This window comes from Martes martes (genome assembly GCF_963455335.1).
Source record: "Martes martes genome assembly, chromosome: 2".
Taxonomy (NCBI): Eukaryota; Metazoa; Chordata; class Mammalia; order Carnivora; family Mustelidae; genus Martes; species Martes martes.
In genome coordinates this window covers 124,891,741-124,909,500 of record NC_137889.1, presented here as the reverse complement: position 1 = coordinate 124,909,500, position 17,760 = coordinate 124,891,741, and positions in this window count along the sequence as shown.

The window sequence follows — 17,760 nt, the reverse complement described above, 5'->3', positions numbered from 1 at the left end:
GTGGGGCTCGATCCCAGGACCCTGGGATCATGATCTGAGCCAAAGGCAGAGGCTTTAACCCACTGAGCCACCCAGGCTCCCCGCGAAGGCAGATTCTTAACCAACTGAGCCACCCAGGCTCCCCAAGACTGCCCTACTTCAAACGCCAGTAACAAGTTCCAGGTTGTTACCTATATTTCTGACAAGCCAGCTGTATATCGAGGATTTCCATGGCTTCCTCCTCAGGTTAGATAATTTACTAGAATGGCTCATGGAACTGAGTAAACTTTACTTACTCTTACTGATTTCTTATAAAAGATACAATTCAGGACTAGCCAAATGGAAAAATGAATAGGGCAAGATATAGGGGAGGAGCACATGGAACTTGCATGGCACCCTCCTAGCACCATGGTCTGTTCACTAACCCAGAAGCTTTCTTATTAGGAGTTTCTATGGAGGTTTCACTGGTTGATTAAATAAATCATTGACGGTTGGTGATGAACTCAATCTCTCTCCCCTCTCCCCTCTCTCGATGTGAGGGGGCTGGGCTAAAAATTCTAGTACTCTAATCTTGCCCTGGTTTTTCTGGTGACCAGTATCCATCGTGGAACTATCTAAGGGCCCACCAAAAAATGGCTTCAGTTGAAGAAAAGATGCTCCTATTACCCAGGAAATTGCCAGGGACATAGGAGTTCCGTGTCAGGAATCAGGGATAAAGACCAAGTATTAGACCAGAAGATGCTCCTATCAACTCTGTCATTCAGGAAATTATAGAGGTCTTAAGAGATCTGTTGAAGGAACTTTGGGCAAAGACCAACTATATGTTTGTTTTTCACTCACATTCTCCCTTTCTAATTTTTGATCATAGGAAAGAAGGACTGTCCTTCCTCCCTCACTCATTATATGTGTCAATTGTATTTAAGAGTCTGACATATCCCCTTAGAGCTTCTTTATTAAGAAATATTTTCATGAAAATTCTAATAAAAGGAGTAGAAAAGACAAACTTCCTCATACAGGTTATGTTCCTTTTTCCCCTTATAATCTTGGCACATACTGTTTTCTGAAGGGTATGATAATGTCCACAAAAGTCTTGTGATTTGTTATAAATATCATAAATTACAAATAAGTCCCCTTTGTCAAATAGGAAGTATGGCAAATGGGAAATAATTATCTTACTTATTTCTGCCTGGTTTTAAAAAATGTTGCTATTTCTTATTCTACCTTTTTTTTTTTTTTTTAAAGATTTTTATTTATTTATTTGACAGACAGAGATCACAAGTAGCCATAGAGGCAGGCAGAGAGAGAGGAGGAAGCAGGCTCCCCGCGGAGCAGAGAGCCCGATGTGGGGCTCGATCCCAGGACTCTGGGATCATGACCTGAGCTGAAGGCAGAGGCTTTAACCCACTGAGCCACCCAGGCACCCCTCTTATTCTACCTTTGCTCCTTTCTGTCCTCCATAGTATTCATGTCACTTGATTTTAGTCAGTCATACATAACTTCCAGATCTATATTTCTCAGATCCTAAATTCCTGATACATACAGGCAGAAATCTTTCAGTTTTCCTACAGACATTTTAATTTTAAGCATTCATTTATTTACTGCATTTAATTTTATTTTACTATTTAATATTTGTTTATTTAAATTCAATTAATTAACATATAATGTATTATTGGTTTCAGAGATACAGGCCTGTGACTCATCAGTCTTATCTAATACCCACTGTTCATTATATCCCATGCCCTCCTTAATGTCTAGTACATGAAAAAAAATTTTATTTCTTTCATTTCTTGAAGTACCATTAACATACAGGGTTATATTAGTTTCAGCTGTGCAATATAATGAGTCAACAATTCTACACATTACTCAGTGCTCATCATGATAAGGGTATTTTTTTTTTTTTTTTATGATAGCATACTCTCAATCCCTTTTATCTGTATCACCCATCTGCTCACCTCCCTCCCATTTGGCAACCACCAGCTTCTTCTCTGTATTTAAGATTCTATTCTTTTTGCTTGTTTCTTTTTTTATTTTGTTCATTTGTTTGTTTTGTTTAAGTGCATTTGTTTCTCAATGCATTTTTTTCAAGGGCCTATTATGTGCTGGCACTTAACATGTCGAAAACTTTATTTATTTATTTATTTATTTTTTTATAAACAGAAAATGTTTCATTTCATTTCTATTTTCTCTCCATAAGTAAATACTTATATCGAGGTAACAAACATAGACACCTAAGGACTGATTTTCCCCTCATTCCTTTGATGATGATGATAAAAAGAATTGGTCAAATACTATGACAGGCATTTAGCATACCTCATTAATTCATTGAATTCTTATAACAATTATGTGAGTTAGGAACTATTATTTTAAAGTCAAGGAGAGGGGCACCTGGGTGGTTCAGTTGGTTAAGCGGCTGCCTTTGGCTCAGGTCATGATTCCAGGGTCCTGGGATCGAGCCCCACGTCGGGGTCCCTGCTTAGCAGACAGCCTGCTTCTCTCTCTCTCCCTCTGCCTGCCGCTCTGCTTACTTGTGCTCTCTATCTCTCTGTCAAATAAATAAATAAAATCTTTAAAAAAAAATAAAGTCAAGAAGAAATTTGAGTTGAGAATTCTGTAAATTACTTAAGGTCATATAGCTACTGGGTGGGAGAAGCAGGTCTGAACTAAGGTCGAATGTAGTAACTAAGACTCCAAGTTGATTTTCCTTTGTTAACATCATGGATATAAATCTCCCTCTTCTCCAGTATCACTGCTCCAAGTGTAGTTGAGTCCATCATTATCTTGGCCTGGATTGCTTTAACTGATTTCTCTTATATTGGTTCATATGTCTCCATTTCATCCTCAGTACTGCTACCAGATAAATCTAAGACCTGATCATGTTCCTTGTTAATTAAAAAGCCTTCTATGGCTTCTCATTAACTACATGACATGGTACAAACTTCTCTTCCAATATTCATCTCACTCTCCTACTGTCCCCCTCCACAGGTTGTTTGCTAACAGAACACAGATTTTGTTTGTAGTGTGGTAGCAATGGGCCCACTCCAGTGGATGATCGCAACTGGTCTAAGCCAGTGTCTCTTGATGGAGGTGTTTCGGTGTTTTGAACAGTACAAATCTCCACTGTGGGGGATTGTTTTCCACATTTCAGTGTTTTTAACATCTCTGGCCTCTTGGCATGAGTAGCCAGTCATGTCATTGGGTTCTCTCCGTCACTGCAATGATCAAAATGTCTTCACACATGTTAAAGCATTCCTTTCGGTTTAAGGGAGAACCACAGGTGTAAGTTAATCACGGTATTCCTTCCCCCTATTCTCAGATTCCCTCCTAGCTAAATATAGCCATGTGATACCCTTAGGGGCCCTCATACCTAAGGGAAGTCAGCTGTAGGATCTTTAGCGAAAGCTTTTCATTTTCTTTCTTTTTTTTTTTTTAAAGATTTTATTTATTTACTTGACAGAGAGAGATCACGAGTAGGCAGAGAGGCAGGCAGAGAGAGAGAGGGGGAAGCAAGCTCCATGTTGAGCAGAGAGCCTGGTGCAGGGCTCGATCCCAGGACCCTGGAATCATGACCTGAGCCAAAGGCAGAGGCTTAACCCACTGAGCCACCCAGGTGCCCCTCATTTTCTTAATTGAAAGAACGGATATAGCTACTGATGTTCCTCTCTTTCTTCTTCCTGCCCTGAATGAGGGACTAGAGCAAAGCTGTAGAATTCATTTTGCAACAAGCCAGTGTGCCAAGAGTAGTGGAATAGAAAGACTGAAGGGCCTGAATTTTAGTACCAGCGGTGTCCTCTTTATCTCCTTGTAATTTATTTTTTAATCCTGTACAATACAAAATGCTCACTATGATGTTACCATGGGTCACCATACAAAGTTATGACAATATTATTGTTTATATTCGCTATGCTGTACCTTTCATCCCTATGACTCATTCATTCCACACCTGAAAGTTTGCGTCTCTTAATCCCCTTCACCCATTGTGTCCATCTCCCCACCTCCATCCCCTCTGGCAACTACAAGTTTGTTTTGAATAGATTTTTGAGAGGAAGAATTGTTTTATTTTGAATTATGAACTCTGTCATACTTGGTATCTAATACAGTATGTGTCAATCTAGAACAAATTAAAACATTGAATAAAATCCTTGCTTGAGGATAGCATTCCTTTAGACTCACATTTCTGGTTCATTGTGTCCTTCTTTCAGTTGTGACATCATTTTAGGGGACTATCATGTTCATGTCTGTAGACAGTTAAACATGTCACCCGCTCATTTACTTGGCTCTGGACAGCTTTATTTCCATTCTGTTTCTTCACCCTTTTCTATGGCTATACTCTGGACTTTGACATACCTAATACTTCTTTCTTAGAAATAATAAACCATCCTTCCTATTGTTGCATTGGTCTTTTTTCACTAGGTTTTCTTTCTTTTTGCTGCTGCCTTTTTCTTCTTCCTCTTCTGTTTTTTTGTACATGGGGACCTCTTGTTCTTGATTCCTCAGGATTCTCTCTATTGATACTTCCTGTCTTTCTGTCTTATCTGGTTTAATTTCCATGGTTCATCATTTCAACCACCCTTGAGCAATTCCCTAAAGTTCCTTATGTTTTACATATCTTGGTCATTTTTTTAATGTTATTTCTTCATTTTACTTAGAAGTTTTTTAAAAACTTGTCCATTCTTGGGGTGTCTGGGTGGCTCAGTTGATTAAACATCTGCCTTCAGCTCAGGTCATAATCCCATGGTCTGGGACCCAGCCCCAAGTCAGGCTCCCTGCTCAGCAAGGAATTGGCTGCTCCCTCTCCCTGTGGCTACTTGTGCATGTGCGTGCTCTCTCTCTGATAAATAAATAAAATCTTAAAAAACAAAAACAAAAACAAAAATGAAAAAACCTTGTCCATTCTCCTTTCACTCCAGCTACTTATGCCCTCCCCCAACCACTCCTTTCTTAACAGATAAATGTATTTTGCCATAAAGAAAATCTATACTATACCCATCTTTTACTCATTCCCTCCGGTTACAATTCAGAGAGGATCCTTTCTTTTGTTTAAATATAATCTCTCTAGGTGAGCTCTGGGTCTCATAAAGTGCCATCATCACAGGGACCTTGTACTTTCTCCTTCTGTTATATTCTGTCAGAATTTAAATATGGCATAAGTTGCTCCCATCTTGTAAACAGATCATACTTAGATCTCTCATCCCTATCTGAATTCTTTTGCTCTCTTTCCACTCCCTCCCAGTCACACATTTTGAAAGAGTTTCTTACACTTTGTGCTCCCACTCTCACCTCCTAACTTCCTCCATTAGTTCTGTTCCTTCACTACACTGGTTCCTTGGCTTGGGTGAAACTCGTTTCTCCAGAGTCACTAGTAATCTTGCTAAAGCCAAGAGGCATGGCTCAATCCTTATGTTATTTGATGTCTTTCTTGTCTGACATTTTTGATCCTGACACACTTTCTTTCTTTGACCTCCTGATATTTTAGGTAAAAGTTTCCATTTACTTTTCTGGCTGTTCTTTCGTATTCATCTTTCCAGGATTCTTTCCCTGAGGAGTCTCTCCTACAGCCTTCTCTTTTCATTCTATAGTTCTTTTTACTAGACCATCTGTTCCCATGACTTAAAATACCAACCATATGCTGTTGATTTCCAAGTGGTTGATTCCTTCTCAACAGTTTTTAACTCCAAACCAATATATATAATTGCCTATTAGATGTTTTCACTAGGCTATCATGTAGGTATTTCAAAACAACACATCTTATCTTTTCCCACAAGCTTGCTTATCTTTTGTTGTTTCTAATCTCATTAAGTGTCGTCATCTAGTTATTCAAAGGGGTAACTTGACAATGATCTTTGACTCATCTTTCTCTTTTATGTTCCATATCTAAAGATGGTTGGATCCTATTTGTTCTGCCTTCTAAATATTTCTCTGATAGGCCAACATTTATCTCTTCCTGTGCTGTTTTCCTAGTTCAAGTTGACATTTAGCTGTCATCTGGATAAACACAAGACCCTTCTATTTCATCTCTATGCTGTAATCTTTCCTTTTGTAAATCTATTCAAATGCACGTATTATTATCCACCTGGCTAAAATCCCCCAGGAACTTCTAGTTGCTCTTCTGACCTAAACTTTTAAGCATGTCTTCTAAGGTTCTACTTTACACTCGCCACTAACCACTTAACCTTTTTTATTCTAAGCACTAGACATACGAAAGTTCTTTCCATTCATTTTTCACTCATATTCTCTTTATTTCCTGATTTGGCACATGCTGTCTTCTTCCTACTTCATTTGTTTAACTCTTGCTCATTTCCTAGATTTTATCGTAGGTATCGCTTCCTTTAGAAAGCATTTTTTCTTTTTCTTTTTTTCTTTAGGACTTTATTTATTAGGGAGTGAGAGAATAAGTGGGGGGGGGTGGTGGTGGAGAGGGGCAGAAGGAGAGGGAGAAGCTGAGCGGGGAACCCCACTTGAGCCTCAGTTCCAGGACTCTGGGATCAAGACCTGAGTCGAAGGCAGATGCTTAACTGACTGAGCCACCTGGATGCCCCTAGAAAGCCTTATCTGTTTTCACATCCCCACCTCAAGTCTGGGTAGGTTCTACGGCACCCTGTATATATGTCATCATGGCATTTATAAAAATGTATTGTATTTACTAGTGTATTTGTCTGCATCATGGAATAGACTGTGAGTTCTGTAGGAGCAGTGACTAGCCCAGCATTGCACCCTAGGGTCTGGCACATTATATAGTAATAAATAGAGACTTAACACATGACTGAATGAATAAATAAATGAGTGGGTGACTTTTAACTGATTGAATGTATAGATTGAGTGAACATTTGGGACCCAAAACCCTAATATATGAGTTTGAGGTTCGAATTGGCTGATGTTGCCAGTCATTGGGGAAAGGAATCCAGAAAGCAGAGCCATTTTGGAAGTGAGATAGCTGAAACATTTTTGTGGAGCTGTCTGGTGAGCTGCTGAATTTATAGGACTGGTTTCAGGAGAGGAAAGTGTGCTAGATACATTGATTGGAAGTCATTATCCTATGAGTATGAGATAGCCCAGGGAGAGGCTGTATAGCAGGAGAAGAGAGCAAATTGACAGATTACTTAGGAACACTGGCATTTATGAAGTGAGCAGAACAACAAAGAACCCATGAAGGCATCTGAGGGGAAGGTTGACAGGTTATGGGAAAGCACCCCACTTGGTGTCATGTAGCAAAAGAAAAGAGAGTTTCAAGGAGAGATTATTGACAGTGTCAGATTAATTAGTTTTTTGTCATTTAATAAATTGAGTTCCTAGAAAGGATGTAGTGTCAGGTGATATACGTCTACCTTGCTTCACTACAGGTTTCTTGGATGCAGAGATACTGTCTTATTTGTGCTTTTAATCCCAGAATTTAGCTCAGTATTTGACACCCAGTAGAATTCAATAAACCGGTGTTAAAGGCATTGCTCTGGCTAAGTGATGGACTCAAAATGTATGGTGGCATTGGCATAAATAGCTGATTTCTCTTTATTCTATAAAAATTTTCTTCTAAATCATGCTTGGATTTCAAAGACATCTGGAAAATGGAATATAGTTAGGTACTTCCTATTGTATCATTTTAAAGTGGGTCAACCTTAGTGACTATTTTCAGTTTTAGCATCCCTGATTCCTCTGTGTTTTTTACTACCCAGTTTCTTTGCTTTGTTTGGTTTGTAGACATTACTAGTTCTGTGTCTTATTCTGAAGATTAAAAATATCTGATAAAAATAGGTAATTCATATTAAATGGTGTTGACTTAAAATGTTAAAAACTCCCAGAGATGCTTTCATCATAAAAGAAGACTTACTAGAATGCAGAGCTCACTTATCAGTAGGGTGGAAGTAGTGGTAGTGGAGATGGTAGGACAGGGGCTCTGTACTCTTAAATACAGAGCTTTCCCTAAAAGTCATGTGTGGAGAGAGCCCTGGTTCTCAAATAACATCTGTTTTGAATCCTTACTCCTCACTTACTAGGTGGGTGCCTTTGAAAATATCCCAGACTTTCTGAGCTTTAAATTCCTCATCTGTAAAAGGATCATAAGAACTTCCCTGTGAATCTCTTGGGTTATCCAGAGGATCAAATGAGATTGACTATGTGCAGCTAGTTTGCACATGAAAGACTATTATTCTTTGCAAGCAGTACATGAAAGTGTCTAATACTGTTGCCTTGTGTTTTCCAGTCTTAGGTTTCCACTGTTTGGTTTGTTCTTTGAATACTCCAGAGCTGCAAAAAAGTTTATTATGTTATAGTATAATTTTAACATTATATAATATAATGCAAAGTAATTATTTCAAAGTAGAAATACTACAGAGTAACATAGGTATTTAGAGGTAGATGTACTATAGGTATGCAAATGCTTTAAGCCTCCTCTCCACTTAAAAAAAAAAAAAAGTAAACCAATAGCCTAGGACACAAAACAGTCTTCCCAGTTTATTCTTCCTGGAGACACCCAAACTCTTCAGAGAGCTGATTGGTGTTCATACTTCCCACACAGCTGCAGTTGAACCTGTGCAATTACCTCCAGGGGATTGTTTTGGCTCTAGTGTGCTGGATAATTGCCTATTTGGACAACTTTGCCTTGGATAATTTCCCTTTGTTCAATCACGGGACTCATAAATTCATGCACAGGGGGACATATTTCAGAAAATAATATTTGGCCATAGATAGTTGCAATTTCAAGACCCTTTCAAAGGGTGATAATGACATATTTTTACTGGACAATGTAAGGTTTCAAACTTTGAAGATAAATTCTGGGATCCAGATCATTTATGCACCAGTATAGAAAATGCATTACTTATCCATCAACCTGTTTCAAAATGTTAAGGTCATGAATAAGAATGTTCCACAGCCCATAAAATACTTTTCTTGGAGTATAACTTAACCAGGGGGAATATTATTAAGTATGTAGGAGTTCTACTTTGGTATTCAACTGAGATATAAAATGAGAAAGAAAAAGACCCACTTCTTTCGAAGTATGTTTTCCTTATAATATTAAATGCTTAGAAAAGAAAATGCACACAAAGTTTTTTTTATCCTTTCGTCTCTGAATTTATTTTGATTTCATCATGGAAATTTGGATGAATGGCTTGAGTGGTTATCTCATCTGTAAAATCTGTTGGACATAGTTATGGTTATGTTTTCCAGAAAATATTATGTGCTAAATATGGGTCAGAAGCATTTAGAAAGGAGGATACAGCTGTATACTATTCCTATGAAAAAAGAAACAATGTCAGGAGTCATCAGAGAGATTTAGAGATGCTTTCTGCAGGATTTCCAAATTTCAACAAAATTGTTTTACCCTGAATAATGGTAGGTTTAGTCTTAGCCAAAATGCAACTGGGCAATCTGTTACTTCCCATATGGAAAGCAACTGTTCAAGTAAATTATATAATTGTACATTACAACTTTGCTTCTGTCATACATTATAAATTCAATTCTATCCCAAACTGAGACCATTGCATGATTGAGCCAAGTTTAGTGTTGCTGTAACCAGCGTTTCTTGTCGTAGTTGCATCCAGTGAGGAAAAAAAAAAGTGAATTCTCTTTTTATTTCTCTTAACTTGACTTCTTGGAAATAGGGATTTTGCCTGGACCTGTCAGTGGATGTCACTTTTATCCTGATTTTGGGAATCAATCAAGAAGATTTTCTAGAGTAGCCTGTTGTGAAATGAAGAGCCTAATAGGAAAAGGTAATTGTTCTTTTGGATTAATTTTTATTTTCTTCTGAATGAGATTGTTAGTATTAAAATTTATAGAGCATCTATAAAACCTAAAAATTATTACTGGACCTTTTTATTTTCTCACAATGGTGTTCTGTCATGAGAGAGCTGAGCTCATCGTCTCACTGGACTGGTGCTCGTGAGGCATTGTAGAATGTTTTCTGTTTTGTCATGTTGGCAAAGGAAATTACACCAGTGCCATGATTGTCAGAATGATGCAGCACCTCTGAGGAAAGGGATTACTGCCTTATTAAAGATAGGTTTGGGTGAGCTATGCCAAATGTTGAGTGGGATTTACCATACAAACACAATGTGAAATTTCTGTGTATTTTGGTTGTGAGAAAACAAGTGTGGGTAAGAAAAGAACAAAAATGCAAGTGGGAAAATAATTTTCTTTTTCTGGGTCCTTTCATGAAGCAAAGGGATGAAGTCTAAAAGGAACAGAGACTCCTAAAAAATAATAGATTTTACTGTCAAGAAAACATTAACTTAAGTGAGGCAAGTAAGTAATATTATTCATGCTTTATAGTAAATTAAATAGCTGAGACTTGATACTTCCTATGATGTGTCAGACTCTTTACCAGTGGTTTTGTTTCCTTTTACTTGGTTTGTGAGGATGTGTTATGAATGTACAATTATATTCACCCTCTCTAAAATGCCAGTGTTTAACATTCCAGGACCTCTCAGATTAAAATGATACCTTTCAGATTATAGGCCATCATACTAAAATATAAACCTTAAAAATGTATTAACCATTGCATAAGTGATATGTAGCTTAATTCCTTTTTTATGTGACTTTTTTTTTTTTTTTTTAAGAATATACAGTGTCCCTTGTTTGGAGTTGTCAGATTGTTTGCCTTATAGCAGATTTACAAAGTATGCTCATTAACATACTCTGCCTACCTTTAAAATTGGTCATGTAAAAGAAGAAAAAGCTTACTGTTTTTTTATTGAACAGTGTGTTATGTTTCTACAGATGTCAGCATTGGGCTATGCAAACAGCTTAATACCCGAGAAACCCTGAAAATTATTACTTTTTGTTATTATTAATCAATAATTGTCTTCCTATATCTTGTGTCATTTATCTTTATTATTGTAGAGCCTTAGAGAATTAAAGGGAAGTAACAAAAGATAATTTAAATTATAGCAATAAATAAGGGTAACTTTGTCCTGCTTAAAAGCTTAACAATAATGAATTATGAAAATTTCAAAGTAAAGCTACTATTCAATTTTTAATTAGGCAAGTTTATTCATCTTTCATATTTGGGGCCATCACTGACCATAATTCATTAAGATACCATTATAAATTAACCTCTAGTGAATAATTGATACATAAATTATCATTTGATAAATAATGGTTTATAAGGTGACAGTTTAATGCATTGGTTTAATGGACCAATAAAGGTACTACAAAGTGATACAGAATTGTTTGGTGACTTTTGGAATAGTAGTATCTCAGGAAGTAGATAGATAAGTGTGCGTAAAAGTCATTTAAGCATACTCAAAGACATTTTGACATAATATTTTATTTTATTTTATTTATTTATTTTTAGAGATTTAATTTATTTATTTGACAGACAGAGATCACAGGTAGGCAGAGAGGCAGGCAGAGAGAGAGGAAGGGAAGCAGGCTCCCCGCTGAGCAGAGAGCTTGATGCGGGGCTCCATCCCAGGACCCTGGGATCACCACCTGAGCTGAAGGCAGAGGCTTTAACCCACTGAGCCACCCAGGCATCCCTTGACATCATATTTTAAATTGGGAAGCGAGAACTAGATTTGTTAAATGCTAATCACGGTGAGAAATTAAATGTATTCTTGAATGCTTTCCCCTGAAACCAGCATTCTGAAAACTGGCAGTATGTCCCTTAGTTAAACTGTATCTTTGGTCTCAACTTGTGCTCTTCCTTCTCCATCTTTTATTTCTTTGAGCCATTTCTTCCAATTGCCTTTGAAAATTGTTGCTTTTATTTCATTAATCTTTATAGCTCATAGAAATATATTTTCAGATTGCTTGTTTTGAAGAAGTAGGCAAGTTCAAATGATGATATCTTTCTAGTGCACAAAATCGGTAATAAGTTAGTAAAGTTTAAGTCAATTCTTCCTATTAGGAAGACTGAGAAACTTGTGCAGAAAGGAAGTTCAGCTTTAATTTTTCTTTTACTAATAAGCGAAGCAAACAACTGCTTCCCGTTTCTTTTACCTCCCTCACTGTTAACATGGCAGTTTGGTACCTTGCTTTATATTTGGAAGTATTTGCTTTTTCTGTGTTTCTGACGCAGCAACAGAATTGTACGAAAATCTACTACTAGTGGTAATGGTACTTTTGGGGAACATAAAGAGTTTTCTAGTGGACAGAAAGAGGTAAAATGAGCTCCAATAATGATATTACTTTCTCCTCTGATTGAAGGGATTTCCTTAATTTTGAGGGAAGAGGAAAGGAGTTAAATGTAAAAAAAAAAAAAAAAAAAAAGGAGAATGCATTTCATTATTTTTGAGTTAAATGTTAGTCGAAAGCTTTTTTCCCCTTGAATAATGTAAAGGAGAAGTCACATGAGATTAGCATAAATGTGAGACAATTAAGGTCATAAATTAGAATTTTCAGAAGCTCTGACTGATTACTGATTGTAGGATTTATTTTGAAGACCTTTTGGTAACCTCAGCTGTAATGTTTGCTTCCACAGAAGTCTCAGTGCGTTGGGGGAGGAGCATATGGTCCCTTTATGTCACAGCCTGCATCTAAAACTGATTTCCAACTTGGGGCTCACACTTTTGTTCCAAACCTGATCTTTTTGGCATCAGAGCTCGTGTTCTTATGGCCAATTTGGACTTTTAAGCAAAGAAACTAATTTAAAAAGTCTTTTGGACAACAAATGACTTTTAAAAAATAACATTTTAATGATTTAAATGGAAGCAACCAGAAGAAGCTGTATTAAATTTCTCTTAAAGTATACATGTTTAGAGATTAAGAGGAAAAAGTGGCTGAAAAAATGCTGTCTGTTATTTTTCTTCAAAACCCCAAATAGTTGAGCAATTGAGTAGCTCAAAAGACTTGAATTGGGATATCTTTGTGGAAAATATTTTTGGCAATGAAAGTACTGCTAATAAAACAATGAGAGATAATAAACTTTAACAGTGAGTTTTTAATCTGTATAGTTTCTAAAGATCAATCTTAGTGATAGAAGTATTTTACTGAAGATTCTTTAGAAGAAGGTCAACCTTATTCAGGAATTTCAGGGATAGAAAAAAAATTAGATATTTAGGGAAAAATGGTTGTGAATTAAGGCTTTCTTAGATGGCACTTGCTGTTGTTATGCTTTCCTAAGCTTTTAATACCAAACTATTTCTAAGTGTCTGGATTTTCTTAGCTACCATAGATTTTGCATATGACTAGGAGAGAAGAATAGATTTTTTAAAATGTGGGCTTGATTTAGATGGTGAAAAGTTTTGTTGAAGAAGGATGTGTCTGATGGGGAAAGAAATCTAGAATAGTAGAAAATTTAAGTTACTAGACAGGCAGAAGTATGGTAGGTATTTGAGTTTGAGAAGATTAGGTAAATAATATCCTTCATTTCTTTTAATTTTTTTAAAAGATTTTATTTGTTTATTTGACAGAGACAGAGATCACAAGTAGGCAGAGAGGCAGGCAGAGAGAGAGGGGGAAGCAGCTCCCTGCTGAGCAGAGAGCCAGATGCAATTCATGATCCCAGGACCCTGAGACCATGCCCTGAGCCAAAGGCAGAGACTTAACCCACTGAACCACCCAGGCGCCCTCTTTTAATGTTTTGAATGAACTGAGAAATGATATAGGAAGGATGGCAGATCAAAGCACCACCTTTATTTTTCATAAAGCTGATGTTGGTGGTTGTGGTTTAGCTGTAGGGACAGTGAACTTCCTCAAAACGGACTCCAGAGCTAGGCAGTCTTCCCTACCCAGGCCCAAATAGCACATGACTATTGCGGCTGCCCTCCAGGGTCACAGCTGCCCTATATAACCTTCAGCCTGTGGAGGTTAACACTGAATGTTTGCTTGCTGCAGTCAGATTATTTCAAAGAGAAAAGGAAGGGGAAAGGGTTGAACGTGACATTGTATTTTTCTTAAATTTGCAATCAGTAAGTCTGTGTGCCTCTCTTGGGGAGGAGGGAGTAAAGTTTTGGCAAGAGCCCAAGAATGTTTAGTGGGGCTCCCTTCAGTTGGAAGGAAACCTCAAGAGCAGGAAAGGAGTTACTTTTTGAAATTCTTAGTCTTTTAACCTAGTGGTTCTAAACCGGGATTATCTTCCCCTAGGGAAGTTTTTGTTGTAACAATGATTATGGAATACTGATGGTATGTAGTGGGGTAGTCGGGGGCGGGGGGCAAGGACGCTAAATATGTGGCGATCCACTGAACAGTCCTTTATAATGAAGAATTTTCCTAAAAATGTCCCCTAGAGACACTCTGAACTGAATTTACTGGGTTGTGTCTGCTCCATGGGAGCAGTGATGAGTACTGTGTCAAGAGCATTCCTGCTACATTTTCCTGAGACGGGTCCCTCAGTGCAACTCATTGCTTCTTTTGGATCCTCTTTGAGCTATTGATGGCAACATAGATTTTTTTTCTTTGCAGGCTCTGAAATGGGTCAAAACTGCACATTATTGAGAGATGGGGTCTGCTGCCTGGGCGGAACCCAGGGCATGTAGATCCCCCGTGCCTGGGGCAGGTTCTCATCCAGGACTCTGGTGGCTGCGGGGCATCCTGGGTTTTACCACTTGTCTTGGGACAGTGTGTGCATGCATGGGAAGAGGGCATGGTTTCTGAGCTGGTTTTGCATTTTGGGAGAGCTACAAGAGCTAGGAGGCCTCCTGCTTCTCCTCAGTCCATGCTGGAGGAAGTGGCCGGTGACCTCCAGAGCCACATAGTCATGAGGCAAACAGTGGCCCAGAGAGAGGGGCACCTTGACTGGATCCTGGTTGATATATTCAGCTATACATCCCCTCAACCACCCCTCACCAAAATGGCTAGGAGGAGGAACACCTAACAGGAAAAATTCAGAGCCTGTGACCTCTGTCACAGAACTACTGGATATGGACATAAACTACATGGCGCAAATGGAATTCAGGGTAAAAATTGTCCAGGTAATGGTTAGGTTGGAGACAACCATTAGTGGCAACATAGAATCTCTAGGGGCGGAAGTGAGAGCTGATCTGGCAGAATTAAAAAATGCATTAATGAGATTCAATCTAATCTAAATACTCTAACAGCTAGGGTAACGGAGGCAGAAGATCAAATTAGTGATCTAGAAGACAAACTGATAGGAAAGCAGGATCAGGAGGAGGCCTGGAACAAAGAAGATAGAAGCCATGAAAACAGAATTAGGGAAATAAATGAGGTCATGAAACGTTCCAGTGTCAGAATGACTGGGATCCCTGAGCAGGTGGAGAAAGAGAGGACTAGAAGATATAGTTGAACAAATACTGGAGGAAAATTTCCTTAATCTGGGGAATGGAACAAGTGTTCAGGTCTTAGAGGCAGAAAGGACACCCCCAAGATCAAGGATTCTAGAAAGATATCCAGACACTTAATTGGGAAATTCACAAATCATAATTTCAGACAAGATGTCTTAAGGGAAGCTAAGGGAAAGAGATTCCTTATGTACAGAGGAGGGACTATCAGAATATGTTAGACCTATCCACAGAAACCTGGAAAGCCAGAAAGGGCTGGCAAGGCATATTCAGGGCACTAAATGAGAAGAACATGCAGCCAAAAGTACTTTATACAGCAAGGCTGACATTCAGAATGGATGGAGAGATAAAGAGCTTCCAAGACTGGCAAGGTCTAAAAGATTATGTGACCACCAAGCCAGCACTACAAGAAACATTCAGGGGGATTCTATAAAAGAAGAAAGAACCCAAGAGTGACATAGAACAGAAAGTTACAGAGACAATGTATAGAAACAAGGACTTCACAGGCAACATGATGTCAATAAAAACTTATCTTTCAATAATCACTCTCAACGTGAATGGCGTAATGCTCCCATAAAAAGGCACAGGGTTGCAGACGGGATAAAATGACAGGACCCGTCCATATGCTCTCTACAAGAGACACATTTTGAACCTGGAGATACATCCAGACTGAAAGTGAAGGGATGGAGAAGCATCTTTCATGCCAATGGGCCTCAAAAGAAAGCTGGGGTAGCAATTCTCATATCAGATAAATTAGATTTTAAACTAAAGACTGTAGTCAGAGATAAAGAAGGACACTACATCATTCTTAAAGGGTCTATCCACCAAGAAGATCTAACAATTATAAATATTTATGCCCCCAATATGGGAGCAACCAATTACATAAGGAAACTGTTAAGATAAAGTGTCATATTGATATGAATACACTAATAGTAGGGGATCTTAACACTCCACTCTCAGTAATAGACAGATCAGCCATGCAGAAAATCAATAAAGAAACAAGAGCATTGAATGACACATTGGACCAGATGGACCTCATAGATATATAGAGAACATTCCACTCTAAAACAACAGAATACTCATTCTTCTCGAGTGCACATGGAACTAGGTCAAAAAATCAGGGCTCAACTGATACCAAAAGATTGAGATTATTCCCTGCATATTCTCAGACCACATTCAAAGAATAAATAATACTTATTCTCCTGAAGCTGTTTCAAAAATAGAAATAGAGGGAAAACTTCTAGTCTCTTTTTGTGAAGCCAGCATTACCTTGATCTCCAAACCCCATCAAAAAGAATTTCAGACCAATATCCCTGATGAATATGGATGCTAAGATACTCAACAAGATCCTAGCTAATAGGATCCAACACTACATTAAAAATATTATCTACCATGACCAGGTGGGATTTATCCCTGGGACGCAAGGATGGTTCAACATTTGCAAATCAATCAATATGATAGAACTAATCAATAAGAGAAGAGAGAAGGACCACATGGTCCTCTCAATTGATGCAGAAAAGCATTTGACAAGATACAACATTTGTTCCTGATTAAAACTCTTCAAAGTATAGGAATAGAGGGAACATTCCTCAAACTCATAAAATCTATCTATGAAAAACCCACAGCGAATATCATTCTCAATGGGGAAAAACTGACAGCCTTCCCACTGAGATCAGGAACACAAGTGTTCCCACTCTCGTCACTCTTGCTCAACATAATACTAGAAGTCCTAGTGACAGCAGACAACAAAAAGAAATAAAAGGTATTCAAATTGGCAATGAAGAAGTCAAACTCTCTCTTTTTGCAGATGACATGATACTTTATATGGAAAACCCAAAAGACTCCACCCCCAAACTACTAGAACACATACAGCAATTCAGTAATGTGGCAGGATACAAAGTCAATGCACAGAAATCAGTTGCTTTCTTATACTTATACTAGCAATGAAAATAGAGAAAGGGAAATTAGAGAGTTGATTCCATTTACTATAGCACCAGGAACCATAAGGTACCTTGGAATAAACCTAACCAAGGAGCTAAAGGATTTATACTTGAGGAACTACAGAACACTTATGAAAGAAATCAAAGACACAAAAAGATGGAAAAACATTCCATGCTCATGGATTGGAAGAATAAACATTGTTAAAATGTCTGTAGTGCCCAGAGTAATCTATACTTTCAGTGCCATCCTGATCAAAATTCCACCGACACTCTTCAGAGTGCTGGACCAAACAATCCTAAAATTTGTATGGGACTGGAAAAGACCCTGAATTGCTAAGGAAATGTTGAAAAAGAAAAACAAAACTGGGGGGCATCACGTTGCCTGATTTCAAGCTTTACTATAAAGCTGTGATCACCAAGATAGCATGGTACAGGCACAAAAACAGACACATAGACCAATGGAACAGAGTAGAGAGTCCAGATATGGACCCTCAACTCTATGGTCCAATAGTCTTTGACAAAGCAGGAAAAATATCCAGTGGAAAAAAGACAGTCTCTTCAATAAATGATGCTGGGAAAATTGGACAGCTATGTATAGAAGAATGACACTTGATCATTCTCTCACACCATATACACAGATAAACTTGAAATGGATGAAAGACCTCAAC